The sequence below is a fragment of the Salvelinus sp. IW2-2015 genome, linkage group LG19, assembly GCF_002910315.2.
Source record: "Salvelinus sp. IW2-2015 linkage group LG19, ASM291031v2, whole genome shotgun sequence".
NCBI lineage: Eukaryota > Metazoa > Chordata > Actinopteri > Salmoniformes > Salmonidae > Salvelinus > Salvelinus sp. IW2-2015.
This window is the reverse complement of record NC_036859.1, coordinates 19,869,163-19,885,236: the sequence shown is the minus strand read 5'-3', so window position 1 is coordinate 19,885,236 and position 16,074 is coordinate 19,869,163. Positions and strand designations below refer to the sequence as shown.

Below are 16,074 nucleotides of genomic sequence, written 5' to 3'. Positions count from 1 at the left end.
ATCGATGATCATGTGCAAGAAGAGATACTGTGGCAGAGCGCAGAAAAGTAAATAAATAAAAGGCGTATGGGGGGTGAGGTAGGTAATTGGTGGGTAGTTTACAAGATGGACTATGTACAGCTGCAGCGATCAGGTTAGCTGCTCGGATAGCAGATTTTTAAAGTTGTTGAGGGAGATAAAAGTCTCCAATCTGCAGAGATTTTGCAATTCCTTCTCAGTCGCAGGCAGCATAGAAGACTAGGATAGGAAGGCGCTCCCACCGACACAGGCGTCGGTTGTTGACGCTCACTTTGAGGGATTTGATTCAGCCGTGAGATACAGAGGCCTACACACTCATTTTGACGCTGGATTTCGCGTCTTCGTCGCTTCTGCCGCGGGCTCGCGCCTCGTGCCTCATCCGTGATTCAGCTATTAACCTGGTTTTTTCCTTCCTCAACCAATGGATTACGGCACTTCCTCCCGACCTACATCCTAATCAGTCCTCCGTTTCCACCAATACCGTTAACACTGGACACGCCACGCCGAGGAATAATCGCGCAGACGCCTTCTCTCACGTTAGACTCTTTTCATTTACTTCCTCCGCACGCGCTAAAGTGTACACGCTTCACACTATTCTCTTCTGTTCCTGCTCACTTCCAGTTCAGCCCCTACTCCCGCTTGAGATCACACGCCTCGCGTTTCACAACAGACTCACGCAGTCTACTCAATCCTCATACTCCACCGCTCCGCAGCGAATCGGCGCTCGACGCAGGCAGGTGATCTCACTGATCATCCTCTGGACGCAAGGACTAAAACCTCATTTGGACGCCTTTGCCTTCCAGTTCTCTCATGCTGCCTGCGACTGGAACGAATTGCAAAAACTACCTGCTGAAGATGTGGCGGACTTTTATCTCCCTCAACAACTTTAAAAATCTGCTATTCTCGAGCGCACAAGACTGATCGCTCGCGAGCTGTACCATAGTCCCCATGGGGTTGTGCTATATATCACTGCTTGGTTGGGTATGGCAACACCTTTGTTAAATACTGAGAGCATCGAATTTTAATCCATCCGCGGTTTGCTCCAGGAAGCTTGAATCAACACAGGTAGACACCCCTCATAGTGGCGTTTGATGGATTGTCATTGAGACAAGTTCATTAGACATTCATAACCTCGACGATAGGCTTCAGGTTGAATTTAGGGGTGGCAAGCAATGTGTTCCTATGGGTGAGATGTCATTGTAATAACTGTTTGATGTAAACAGCTTCCTTTTTAACACTGTGAGAAGTGTAACTGTACACCATACGGAGCACGGATCCACAGCTCTAGGGCTATTGCCACAGACCCTTAGTAAGGTTCAGAGCTGGTACATCGTAGTCTTTGCTTCTAACACCTTAGATCGAAGTCGAAACCAGGGAGACGACGTAAGAGGGGGGGAGAGCAGTCAACAAGAGCTGCGCGGTGCTTCGAAAGCGTACGCGTTACGGTCGTGTGTCGGTGTAGGCCTTTTTTATTTACTTTCCTTTTTGCTGGCTCCTTCGTTGGCGAGTTGCCTGATTCAGTACTAGGGGGCAAGCAGGGAGCGACATCTGATATTGTGACTGGTCACCCGTCACCTTTCGCCACTTGTTATAGCGTAACATTGGCGGGTAGTAGTTGGTCATGTTCCTGGCAGTGCACTCTGGTATTTAGTGTCGAGGGCCGTGCTATGAAATGCTCACGAACACAGCAGGCTTGTACTTACACACACATATCACGGATGATTGGTATTTTTTAGGGATCTTCTGATGTTAATCTGTCTTATATATTGTATATTATGTAGTCGATTTTCGATTGGGCCTATCGCACGCTGATGGTCTCGCGACGGGTGTAGTATCTATGATGCCGGAATTGTTGCGGGTGATGGCATACAATGGCATATAGACGTTGTTGACTCTTGTCTTTCTAGCATACATGGATTGTACTTGGTTTTCTGTTTACCCTCATAGTGTAACTTCTGTGCTTGTCTGAGCATGTATGTATGTATAGACTGAGAGATCTCGCAGTGGGGAGAGGTTCGTATACTGTCGGAGATGCACAGCGGCTCGACGGGTTCGTCAGATGAGAATTTGTTCTCCGCGCGTAGCCCTATCTGGTTCAAACGTAAATGTGTAATATTAAAAAAAAATTGAAAAAGAGAGGTACTCGTGTCAATCCCTATCAACGGTGATATTGTTCCACAGGGGGGATGTGTCGATATTACCGTGTGATTCGACCGCTTTTTGACCCACAGGCCTTCGGTTGGCACAGGGAGCTGATGCACCAGCCTTGAAGACCACTGGGTTCCAACCTCTCTAACCGAGGGGCTAGTCCAACTGATTTCTCAGGGAGAGCTGAGCTTTATTTCTTTGCACTACGCATTTAGTGGTGGGGTTGACTAGTTACTACCAGAGATTTATTCCCCACTTTGCCTCCCTAGCCAGCCCACTGACAGATCTGACCAGGTGCCATCTGCCCGCCCAGGTGACGTGGACCGAGGAGACGGAGAAAGCCTTCCAGACCTAAAGGGAGCACTCTGTACTGGACCCGTGCTGGTGACCCCGGACTTCTCCAAACCACGTGGTACAGACTGATGCGTCCGAGAACAGGGGTGGTTGCGCTATCACAGCTAGGAAGGTGAGGAACACCCAGTCGTGGCATTAGCCGGAAGCTGTTGCTGCTGGGAACAAAGATATTCCACCGTGGAGAAAGAATGTCAAGCGATAAAGTGGGCACTGGAGATGCTGAATATTACTTATGGGGACGCACTTCACCCTCGTACCACGACGGACCATGCCCCTGGTTTGGATGTCATGGAATAAGGACAGTAACGCCTGGGTCCACGCTCCGCGGTTCCTATCCTTACAGCCCTTTCTTCTCTCTGTCATCCACAGATCATCGTGCAGCCCATGGAAGACCGATGCCCTCTCCAGGAGGGATGCTCTGGGAGCTGGACCGCCCTCTCTCCAGGTTGGAGCTGAGGAGGGGTTGGCAAATGGTAGGGAGAGGTGAGGGGAGTGGTGAATCAAGGGAGATATCTTGCAGCCACACTGGCCTCACACGAGTCTTATATGGACTTCCTGCCCGCAACGAGGCAAGCCAGTGGTTCATTAAGCCATTGGTGCTTGGGGATAAGAAGGAAGCGGGCTGCACAAATAGGGAAGGACTGAGATGGAAACATTTGTTATGGAGAGTGTGAGAAAGAAGAATTATCTGTGTGATTACCCTTGTGACCTGGACTGTTTGATACTACCCAATGTGTAGCAAACATTTTGGCTTGGGATCTAGGTTTTAGGACTACCCTTGGAGAAACGGAACAAACCAACGAAACGATTGTGGACTGGTTGCTGAATTCCCCCTTTCCCAGTGTGCAAATCCCTAATGAATTGCCCATTTGTGTTCTGTTTGTGCTTTGTGTGCGTGTTTGGTTATTGAACTTGGTGACGTGGAAACCCCCACCCCTTGAGCCTGCTCCAGTATGTCAAGTGATAATGGAAAAACTTCACTTGTCCTTGTGAAAATTAGTTTATTAAATATTCTTAGCTGTAATGTCAATCAAATACATCTAACTTATATATATATAGCACATTTCTTACAACAAATGCATTTCAAGGTGTTTCAATAGTCTGCTTGAAGAGGCAGGTTGGCATGGTAACATTTCATCCCTGTTAAGGCAGGGCGTCTACGATCTCTATTGATTATTTAGTGTGTTAATTCCTTTCAAATTTTCTTTATCTTGGATTTCGCTCATTTTCTTACAACCATGCCATTTCAGGGTTCAAGTCAATGGCCATTGAAGGCCATGTGGCACTTACATCCGTTCCCTGTTGGCAGGTCTCTAAAGTGACCCGGCAAATGCAAGCTGGAGCCTTCTCCTCCCGATGTAAGTTCACCTAAGTGTAGCCACGCCTTGGCATGCCAACTGCCCCTGCCCATGTGTGAGGTGCACTAATATTTTTTAGCGCGGCCTACACGACGGATATTTGCCAGCTTCTTGGCATTAATTTTCGGGATTGTTGTCGGAGGCTTATGCCCTCACAGATAGTGAATTGGCAAGCGGTGAGTCAGCCTGGGTTGTGGAAGCTGCCCAAATACAGAGTGGGTAGGCGAGGTCAACTGAAAGGGATCGTTTGGCCTACCACATCGCGGCCGGAAGACACGTCTGAAGTTAGAACCCTGGAACTACTTGTGATCCCATCCAAGTGCGCCCCCAGGCCGCGAAAGAGATAGGGCTATATATCTTCAGTGGAAATCACAGCATCTAACTCCCTAGAAGGCATCCACACGAGTCGAGCGGGTTTCGCATGCGAGTTTGGACGTAGAGGTGGAAAACGTGGCATGCAGCTCTCCTGTCTTCGGGAAGCCAGGTTCACTTGTACGGACATGAGGCAAACAACCTAGGCTACTCCCTTGAATCCATACTTTCCATCCCTGGAGGCCACTGAAGAAAAACCCACTAACGCCACATGGTTCTCTATCTAAACATATTCCATAGGCCCTGAACGCGCTGAACAACTGGCAGGACACATGGTTATGCAAAAAACCAGCATACTATGTGGGACATGCCACTGGGGGTGCCATTGTCGCAGGCATGGATTGTTGAGGGCTCGCAGCCCCAAACTAGGTGACGTCAAGTTCTACGAGTGTGGGACAGGCAGGCCAATTGCCGAAGGAAAGCAACAGACATATCGAGCAGGCACAATCCACCAACTCACATCAAATACTGAGGAGAGGGATGTTGAGCCAGCAATTTGTGGTAGCATGATTGTGAACCCGCACAGGCTCCACCCCAACTGCAACCAATGGAAGGAGAGGGATGTTGCGCCGACACACCTCAGGCGTTACTTTCTTCCATTTTTGGAGTGCAGTGCGGACTTCTAATAAGGGGAGGCCCAACTTAGAGCTTACTCCCCACTTAGTCGCCGTTCTGGATAAAAATAGTGGGTAGGTCCGTTTTCTTCAGTAGAACCACGTTTGTGGCGTTGGGAGCACAGATTGGTAGGATGTATTTCTGTAAAATGCTGTAGGGGAGAGCTACAAACGGACCCTAAACAAAGTTCCAAATGGTGCTGCTCAAAGATCAAGGCTCGAGTATTTGCTACCAAGATGTCTGGAATCCTTGTCTTGGGTCAGCAGCAGGGATGGAATTCGTGCTGAGGACATTCGTAGGTCGGTGGGACTCTGTGTGTGTCTGGGGATCGTTGGGGGGAATCTGGATCCCCTCACCTAGACCTGAGGGTTGAAGTGTGGCGTACAACTTGGTCTGGATGGTGGAGTGCCACACCACTGGTGGAAGGACCTGGTTACACAGTGTCTCTATTGGGTGCAAGAGGCCAGTGACCGAAGTATCCGAAAGGATTTTGTAGCGTCTAGTCGAGCGAGGGTGAGGAGAAGGTCGGAAAGGGAGGGATACTGTTTTACTTATCCACAGGTAGACCGAAGGAATCCTAGTGAGCAGAAGCGGCATTGCGTGTTCCCTTACCACTTATCCAAATATAAGGATTACACATGGTACACTGGATCATTGGTCCACAATATCCTTACTCCAATAATACAACATATTATTCTACTGCAGATGTTAACATTTGGTCACATGACGCGTCGTAAGCGATAGTTTAGCAAAAGAATGCTTTGGTCGTTTCACCTTAGGCGGGTGGTGCGCAAAATCGCAGTTGCTATGTGACGGTTTCCTTAGCATCTCCTAAAATATCATAACAACAGTAGCAGGTAATAGAGATTAGTCGAATTTAACAAGTAATCAACGTAAATATAGTAAATAAAATTAAAGGTAAAAAGAATGGTTGAGCATGTAATTGAAGAAGTTATATGATGAAATTTGAGACTTAATAAATTATCGCAGTAGCAAAATGTTGAGTAGGATGATTCAGTAATCATATGAAGAATACTAGAAGTAAATAAGTACGAATGGTATAAATATAATGAGCATTAAATAATTAAGATATGTTGAACTAATGGTATGTACCCAATCAATATTATATAAAGATGGTGACGCTAGCGGTGATTGTCCCGATACAATCATTAATGATAAGTGGCCACGTTGAATTTGGCTACGCCACAGTCTTATCGCTGTATATTAAACTGATGGTGGGAAGCAAGCCCTAGCCCGACTCCCTATCTCTGAGCGTTGGCCTCTCGGAGTGTGTATAAAGCCGAGCTATTTCGGGACTGGCGCAAATTTATTTATTTTTTTTTATTACTTTTCTGTTCAGTCGGCCTGCATTAATGATAGGAAGCTGTTTTTTTTCAAGTCTCTTCTCGGCCCAGCTGTGGTGGGGAGGCTTGGGCGAGTAGCAGCGGGGGGGGGGCGGGGCTGTTGGCCAAGGTTGGAGTCGCCAGGAGGAAGGCATGGCCAGCCATTGAGAAATGCTTGTTGAAGTCTTCGATTATCACGGATTGATCGTGATAATTGATCGTGTACCCCAGGTACTCAGCCTCCCGCTGGCCGAGCCGACATTTCCTTGGGTTAGCTGTTAGTCCCGCCCCCCCCCCCGTAAGGCCTGCAATACCGCGTTCACCTGGTTTAGATGTGTCTCCCACTCGCTTCCATGGATCACAATATCATCGAGGTAGACCGCCGCGTACTCACGATGGGGACTGAGAATCCGGTCCATCAACCTCTGGAAGGTGGCCGGGGCCTTGTGCAACCCAAAGGGCAGCTTCTTGTAGTGGAACAGCCCGTCAGGGGTGGGAAAAGCAGTTCGTTTTCTCCCGCGCCTCGGGAGCTAAGGGCACCTGCCAATAACCCTTCGTCAGGTCGAGCGTACTGATAAATCGGGCTGTCCCTAGCCGCTCGATTAGTTCATAAAATTGGTGCATGGGGTAGGCGTCGAACTTTAAGATTTCATTTACCTTTCTAAAATCATTACAGAAGCGAATGGTGCCGTCTGGTTTCAGCACCACTATGGGGCTGCACCACTCACTATTCGACTCATCGATAATATCAGCTCCCAACATTGTTTTTACCTCGGTCCTGATGGCCTCTCTCCTTGCTTCCGGTATGCGATAGGGTCTCAACTTCACCTTTTTCCTGGGTTCGGTGATGATGCTGTGCTGTACCAGATCAGTGTGTCCTGGTTCACTGGAGAACACATCCTGGTTCTGGCCGACCAACTCCGTCAGCTACTGCTTCTGTGCTTAGCTCAGCTGCTCCCCCAGTGGCTCCTCCGCCGGCTTGATCTCTGTGGTAGCCTTCTTCGTGGAAATAGAGTAGAGTACATCACGTGCATTCCATTTCTTTAACAAATTCACATGGTAAATCTGGGTCAGATGCCTACGTCCCGGCTGTCTGACCCTATAGTTAACTTCACCCACCTTCTCAAGGACTTAGTTTGGCACGTTCCGTTGGGCCAAAAACATACATTCTGAGGTAGGGACCAACACCAACACTTTGTCTCCTGGCTGGAAGTCCCTTCGTTGTGCCCCTCTGTTGTACACCCACTTTGGTCTCCTGGGCCTCCAGCATGTGTTCCCGTACCAGGGGTCATAGGGTTGCTATCCGGTCTCTCATGTCTTCCACGTGTTCCACCATGGTCCGATGGTTGCTGTTCACAGGCTTCTTTAGCCACGTCCAGCAGTCCTTGGAGTCGTCTTCCGTACAGGAGTTTAAAGGGAGAGAACCCGGTTGAAGCTTGGGGCACTTGTCGGATTGAGAACATCAGATAGGGTAGCAGCTGGTCCCAATTCTTTCTGTCCGCCTTCATCACCTTCTTGAGCATCTGCTTCAGGGTTTGATTTAATCTCTCCACCAACCCATAAGGTCTGCGGATGATACACTGAGGTGCGCAACTGGGTTATTTTCATTAGTTTGCAGAGATCCTTCATGATTCGCGACATGAACGGGGTTCCCTGGTCGGTTAATATCTCATCGGGGATTACTACTCGGGAGAACAGCATGACGTAACTCACGTACGATTCCCTTGGTGGCCATGGTGCGCAGGGGAATGGATTCCGGGTACCTGGTGGCATAATCCATAATCACCAGGATGTATTGGTGCCCTCGGTTGATCTTGGGTAGAGGTCCAACCAGGTCCATTGCGATCCTGCTGAAAGGGACTGAAATAATGGGTAGGGGAATTAAGGGGCTGCGAAAGTGTGGTTTTGGCACCACCTGCTGGGCAACTGCGGCAGTAATCCTCCACTGCTCTCTTCACACCCGGCCAGTAAAATCGTGCCTTGATCCAGTCTAAGGTCTTCTCCACCCCTAGGTGAGCCCCAAGAAGGTGGGAGTGTGCCAACTGCAGGACAGATTGTACAAAGGGACGGGGCACTAACAACAACTCCATACATTCGTAATTCTTCTTCACGACCTGATACAGCAATTTCTTCTTCATAGAAAAATTAGGGTAGGTGATCTGACTTACCCCCTCCATGGGCTTTCCGTCCACCACGGTCACCTGCTGGAGAGCGCTGGCCAGGTTGGGATTATCCAATTGGGCCGTGCCAAACCGGCCCGCTAGAGAGGTGGGCTCTGGTGCCACGTCATGGTCCATCGGGAACATGTCTTCCAGACTCACCACACCTTCCTCCAGTCTTGCTTCATCCGAGTCACCCACCAAAAGGGGTTCTGTTGATGCCTGGGGGTCCACTTCCTGGAATCCACACATCAACATCCCTCCTTCTGGCGTCCCTCCCACCTATCCGGCTTCCTCCTCCCTTCTGGTTCCTTCAGTTCCCCATGTCTTTGGACATACTGGTCCACAGTTGGCGGAACATCAGGAAATCCCTCCTGATAAGGACCGGCACAGGCAGGGGGATGCTGTAGCATCATACGCCCAATCATGGAATCTTTGTGCCCTGCTATTCAGGGTGTAACCATACCGGCTCAGGATTTACTTTTTCAGCCCCTCATAATGCATCGCCTGGTCAGCCGTCAGATCATGATAGGGCTTCTGTGCCATGCCTGACAGGAAGGTTGCTAGCAGGCTGGCTCATTGCTCATGGGGCCATTTCTCCCTAGCCGCCTTCCTCTCGAAGGCTTGGAGGTAAGCCTCGATGTCGTCAGCCTCTGTCTGCTTCAGTATAAACCTACTGGGTTTGGGACGAGAGACTGCTGCGCCTGCAGCCACACCGGCCTGGGCGGCTGTCAGCTGGCTGAGTTCAGCTCGCAGGAGAGCGGTCTGCTGACGCTGTTCGTCCAGCAGCTCCCGATGCATAGCCTGCAACGCTATGTTCGCCTCCACCAACTGTTTCACCAATGCTTAATGGCATAATGATCCACAGGCTTGCCTTGTTGGGGCAGGAAGTCCATATAAGGCTCGGGGGTGGAGCAAGCGGGCTGCAAGATATCTCCCTTCAATCAGCACTCCCCTCACCATCTGCCACAATATCAATCATATAGTGGGAAGGATCATATAAATCAAGACTGTGTGAATGCATGTACGACCCCAAATAAATAAATACTGTGCCTTTGAAGATTTGTCTCTCGTCATGAAACTACAATACAGGCGGGATGTTCTACAAAAGTCTGATTTTTTTAGACAACATACTAGAATTGAGTTACCACTCATCTAAGTCTGGTATCCGTGCTTGCAGTGCTTGAGGCGTCACTACAGACCCGGGTTCGATCCCAGGCTGTGTCACAGCCGGCCGTGACCGGGAGACCCATGATGTGGCGCACAATTGGCCCAGCGTTGTCCGGGTTAGGGGAGGGTTTGGCCGGCCGGGTTTTCCTTGTCCCATTGCACTCTAGCAACTCCTTGTGGTGGGCCAGGCGCCTGCAAGCTGACTTCGGGTCGCCAGCTGGACGGTGTTTCCTCCGACACATTGGTGTGGCTGGCTTCCGGGTTAAGAAAGCAGTGTGTCAAGAAGCAGTGCGGCTTGGCAGGGTGGTGTTTCGGAGAACGCATGGCTCTCAACCTTCGCCTCTCCCGAGTCCGTAGGGGAGTTGCAGCAATGGAACAAGACTAACTACCAATTGGATATCACGAAAAAGGGGTAAAAGTAAAAAAAAACTATTGTATGAAAAAAATAAAGGCAACGGAAAGAGTTAATGGTTTGAACAGGGGTCTCTGATCGTGCTGGTGAACGGTAGCTGATGCCTCGTTCAAAACAACTGGGAACTCGGAACTGGGAACTCTCCGACTTCCAACTTCAGTGCATTCAAAACAACTGGGAACTCTGGAAAAGAGCTCTGACTGGGAAAAAATGTATTTGAACGGTCATCCAACTCAGAATTCCAACTCGGGAACTCGGGCCTCTTTCTAGAGCTCTGACTTTCCGACCTGAAGATCACTGACGTCATGATTTGACCTCATATTTTTCCGAGTTCCCACAGCATGACAGTGTCGGCTAGAGATGACGTGCAGGAGCTTCCTGCAGGAATTTGTAGTCTTGCTGAGGACTTCTCTGTTGCTAATTTGCATTTCATATTTTTGAGTAAATTGAGGTGAATATATTGATAAAACTCACCTTGTCCGAGAGAGAATTACATGGCTATCAAAACGTCACACCAGGGTAAGTCTACACGAAACACAGACCTTATATGAAGTAGTTCTAAAATCCCAGATGCAAAAATTAATGGGGGAAAAAAACGATTGGAACGATTACCGGGTTTTACCAATAGGTTTAATGGGTATTATGACACGTCCACTGTGCCGGACTATAGTGGGTCAATTTCCACAACTAAGAGTGTTGAAGCGCGAGGCTCAATTTCTCTTCTGTTTTGGTCCCACTGTGAACAGCGTAAAGCGAACCCGTGCACATGCACAGATACTGTGTGTGACTGTGTGAGAGCAGTTTTGCATCTCGCTCATCTCAATATCTACGGTGCTGCTCGTGGCAACGTCATTTCATTGAGTCTAGTTACCTTTAAGATCGATGCCATCATTTTCTATCCATTATAGCAACCAAGACTCCATCAAATGATGTGAGAAACCAACATGTATAGAATATATATTGTTTTTATGTTCCCTACAGGTTATAGAAAAGAGCAGAACTCTCTCTCTACAGGTTATGGAAAATGTGCTCTTTTAGTATTTCTCAAGTAGGTTTTCTCAAGGAGAAAGTCCCCCACTACTATGTCAAAGATAATCAAATTAAAATACTTTAGTAAATACTACAGTATACAGTATACTATAACCTGTAGGGAACACAATATATGGTCTATATCTGGCATGTATGTTTCTCACTTACGGGTCGCACAAATTGGAATTGGGATATGGGGGATGGAAATAGGCAGGGTATATGTAAATGAAATACTGTAGTATTTACTATAGTTAAAAATATATACATCTTAGGAGCCCTTGCTGTCCTTGGCAGACCATAAAGAAGCTACGGCTAGCAATTATTAAAATATACATACAGATGTAGGATCTTCATTTGACCTATACTGTCACAGAAAAATAATCCTGTAGCAACAGGATTTGAACGTTTAGTCCATCATGTTGCTTGATTGATGGTTAGGCTATTAGCTGGCCAAAAGTAGGCTACATGAAAAGTGCAATACGGTTAATATAACTTGTGTGTTTTCACTGAATTGATGTAAATCACGAAGCTCATCAGAATTTCCTCCAAATTCTCAGCAACAAAAGAATGATCAAATTAGGTTACTACATCTGTACCATGACATTTTTTATTAAAAAGTCAAAACCACTTGGAATCGAGAGCAGCAAGGTCCACCTTAAAGTATGTGTGGGCCTATGTTTGTTCTTGATATTTTTTTATTTTAATTGCAAGAGATAACAATACATAGAACATCTGTTTAATCAGTCATAGTACTCTATTACAGACATTGTGTTTCCTTTTTAATGGATTGTAATGAGATTACCCACTGTAAGCAGCTCAAGGACAGCACAACTGACATGATATATCATTCATTTGAAGTGCCTCATAACGTTGCACATAGTAGACCATCAAACTCACACGCCCGTGTGTCTCTACAATTATCTGGTCTGAGACAGGTGGTCGCTCAACAGTCACCTTGCTATAGGACAGGTAACTCAAATGAACTCATAGAAAAAATACCATAGTAGTGTTAAGTGACTATAAATCTGACATGAGCCAGGATGTTCTCAGTGCTGCACACAAGATACTTGTACTAAGTCCACATAAAATGTTAGTGTATTGTGTTGATAGGCTATTTAATTGAGACATGTTGAAAATGCTATAATCCTTCTCTTAGAGCTTTTTTCAGACTGTCAGGTTTTTATAGGTTTCTTGCTTGATTTACTATTGACAAGAAGCTGAAGCGAACTGGCAAACAACAGTGTGTGATGTATGAAAGCATGACAGGGTGTTCGGCACAAAGTCAGAAGAGAATGTAGGCACAAAGTGAGAAGAGAATTAAGGAAGTGTGCAAGTGTGCATATGAAGCCATTGAAGCCAAACAATTGCTTGAGTTTAAATACAGTGATTTTATTCCTTATACTATACATCAGGAATGAAGTACCTCACATTCTTCAAAGTAGAAAAATGGGTTGCTAATGCAACATTTCGTTAACATGGAGGAAAAAATATGGAAAATCCATTAGAAAATGATACAGTGGCAAAAAAACGTATTTAATTGTAAAATATTGATCTACATTTTATGACAAATTAACCTCCCAGGAATGGGTGTTAATAGATTTTGAAACAACCATTAATAGCACATAAAACATTTATGGTTGTGAGCATATCATGTGCTAAAAGAAATAATTGATTTTGTTCATACTGTAGGCTTGGACAAATACAGGAGCTGTTGGCTGCTGTAATGGCAGAAACTATGATTGAATGTTTCAGATACCATGTTCCTAGAAGCTATATTGATTGTTCATTGTCTTGGAGAAGGAACAGGTTCCAGTTTCCATTACTTTGAGGGAAAGAATTATATATTGAGAGAAAATGACATTTACATTACTATATTGAGTAAAAACATTGGTAAAACTTCTGGTTGGTATGCCACACGATACACTCTTTTTCATGGTCCTTCAAGCCAGATATGGATAATGATCATGTTAACATGATGCTCCCATGCAACATCCATGCCTACATTTGATGTAAGATATGTTAGTGTGACTCCGGAGTGGGTTTTGCTATGGTGCTCAAAGGTGGGAAAAGTCTTTGGAAGAGGAAGTGATGTATAACTTTCCCAGCATATTCATGAGCTTGTGAAAGGTTATGGCCAAATGTGAAAAATGTGTTAGTGTAGTTCAGCAGAATGGTTACTCACTTGGACTTCATGCTATTAAAAAAAACATTCAAGGTCTACAGTAATGGAGTCTTTTGAGAAAGACTCTCATGAAAAGTTTGCATCTATGGGAATTTAGCGCCATTGCATCATTAATTGGCACTGGTTGTTCTCTGAGAGTGTGCCTGCCAGCTACACTGCTGTCTGCCTCCTCTGCCAGCCAGTGCCCATGTACACAATGCCAGTTTAATTAATGACATCACTAAAAGGTTTGGCCCACTAAAGTTTGCAACCTGTTTAATATCCTAAGTGCCTCTGCACCTCTCTCAATCTCCCAAAGGTACAATATGAAGAGGGATCAATCAATACTAGCTAGGCCTAAACCTCCATACCACCACCTACAGCATTAGCAGCAGCTCCTCCCCTCTCCCAAATAAGTTGAAAGAAATCACCTGGTTCTTACCCAAAGTCTGAGACATATAGACAATTACAATGACAGCATCAGTGTGAAAGAATGACAATTTGCAACAATTTGGTTCAGGTTACTCATGAAGCCGCTGATACAATGTTGATGCTTAAAGGATCACATGCTTTACAATCCTATATCTGGTATAAAACAACGTACATTGTATGTGCAATGTAATGCAATGCACAGTGTCACAATGTGAAATTCTATTCCTTTAATCTGGAGAGGGTATCGCTTCGACGCCATTTGCTTTCCCCAGTGCAGTCTGTCAGGCTTAATTGGAAGCCCTGTTACAAGACTCTAATCTGACTCTGCTGCTCATTGGAAGTAATTCATTCAAGGCAGTGTCTATAAAAAGCCAATAACTCTCACTCCAGTCTCATCTTCTCCTTTATGCTCTCTCTCGCTTTCCAAAACACTGAATGAAGAGGGAATTATGAATTGGTTAACACAAACCTTGATTCACAAATTGTTGAATGGGAAAAAAAACACTGACAAATCATTTGTATTATAATAAACCCACCATTTTCACTTGGTTTATGTAAGATGCAGGCTTAGACAATATTTTAGATGTGTGTTGCTGAGTTATTTACTTATATCTCTTTAAATTCATAGAGGGGTTATTTTCAGTTAAATCTATTTCTAAGGTGTAATCATTGGAAAGGTCATGTAATCAATATACAGTAGGTCTTGGACCGAGTTGCTTGCAGCCCACTGTTTTAGCCAACCAAGGTAATCAGGAGTAGTTTTTTTTTTTACAAGAGGTCTAAGCTCTTTTTTTCACACAGCAAATGTAGTCCAATCAGTCCCTCTCCCACTAATGCAGCACCAGGCCTGACTCTATTTATACGACTGTGGGCGACTGAGGATGGCAGAATCGATTATTCAGACTGACTCCGACTCTTCATTCGTATGAGCTGTTATTTAATGACTAGAGATAAAAATAGACATAGAACCTTACGTGAGGAGCTGAGGGAGGGAACGAAGGAGTGGACTTTTTAAGGTTCGGGGGTGATCATAATTTTCTTGGTTCATCTATTATTGATTTTCAAGAAGAAAATGATGCTGAGTGTGAAAAACAAGGAGAGTTACAGTGAGCTACAAAAGTGACACATTTACTGTAAATAATAATGGAATGCTTCTAAACAATTCTACATTAATGTGGATGCTATCATGATTACGGAGAGTTCTGAATGAATCGTGTATAATGATGAGTGACAAAATTACACGAGGCATAAATATCATCCCTGCCACAAAATGCTAACTTCCCCTGTTATTGTAATGGTGAGAGGTCAGCATGTCTTGGGGGTATGATATTTGTGCGTCTTAAGTTTCTCACTCATCATTATTCACGATTCATTCAGGACTATCTGTAATGGGCACAAAATAATCTGAAACACAACCAGAGCATCCAGTTGGGCTGTATCACCGCCTGGTACGGCAACTGCAGTGCCTGCAACAGCAGGGCTCTCCAGAGGGTGGTCTGCCCAACGCATCACCGGGGGCAAACTACCTGCCCTCCAGGACACCTACAGCACCCGATGTCACAGGAAGGCCAAAACGATCAAGGACAACAACTACCTAAGCCACTGCCTGTTCACCCCACTATCATCCAGAAGGCGAGGCCAGTACAGGTACATCAAAGCTGGTACCGAGAGACTGAAAAACAGCTTCTATCTGAAGGCCATCAGACTGTTAAATAGCCATCACTAGCACCTTAGAGGCTGCTACCCTATATACATAGACTTGAAATCACTGGCCACTTTAATAATGGAACACTAGTCACTTTAATAATGTTTWCATATTTTGCATTTCTCATCTCATATGTAAATACTGTATTCTATTACATTCTATTGTATTTTAGTCTATGCCGCTCCGCATTGCTCGTCCAAATATTTAATTATTCTTTATTCCATTCCTTTACTTTAGATTTGTGTGTATTGTTGTGAGATTGTTAGATATTATTAGGATGTATTTGGGCTAAACAGTGTTTCTAGTGGCAAAATACTCCCCCCTTCCTTTTCACTCTTGTTAATCAAACAAGATAGACAAATAAATGCATGTTTTAAAAAAACAAGGCAAATAAGGTTTCATCTTCTATTATTTCACAGAATTTGCCATGTTTATATCAATGAGCTATAGCTGACAACGTCACGAAAACGATGCATATACTTCAATGGGGCAGAATTCCATGAGTTATTGTGAATTTGGATGGCCAGATAGCTACCAACAATGACAAAAACTGCCATGTGGGGAATCGTGACTCGTTTCAGCTAGTTTAATCTTGTTCTTGATACCATGTCTTGTTTTGAGCTGTTTTGACTGATTTCATGTCAATTTTAATATGGTAACTAACTAACAACTGTAATGATGTATTTGAGAGACAACAAGTGCTCACTGTTCAAATGTTTTTTATGTTTTCAATAAACATTGGAGACGAAACATAGTTTACATGTTGTCAACAATCTAAGCCAAACCCATCTGTTTTGC

The 16,074-nt window shown here is 45.4% G+C and overlaps 1 long non-coding RNA gene and 1 other non-coding gene across 2 annotated transcripts in view; both read left to right on the top strand.

Moving 5' to 3' along the window:
• Window positions 1-16,054, top strand: part of LOC139029283 (uncharacterized) — a 22,854-nt gene extending 6,800 nt beyond the window's left edge. Inside the window, exon 3 of the long non-coding RNA XR_011481585.1 lies at window positions 14,949-16,054. This is a non-coding gene — a long non-coding RNA (uncharacterized lncRNA). The remainder of the gene's footprint in view (window positions 1-14,948) is intronic.
• On the top strand, window positions 10,972-11,024 carry LOC111979844 (U7 small nuclear RNA). The gene has a single exon (XR_002879380.1). It is a non-coding gene; the product is annotated as a U7 small nuclear RNA (small nuclear RNA).
• Window positions 16,055-16,074: the final 20 nt, after the last annotated feature.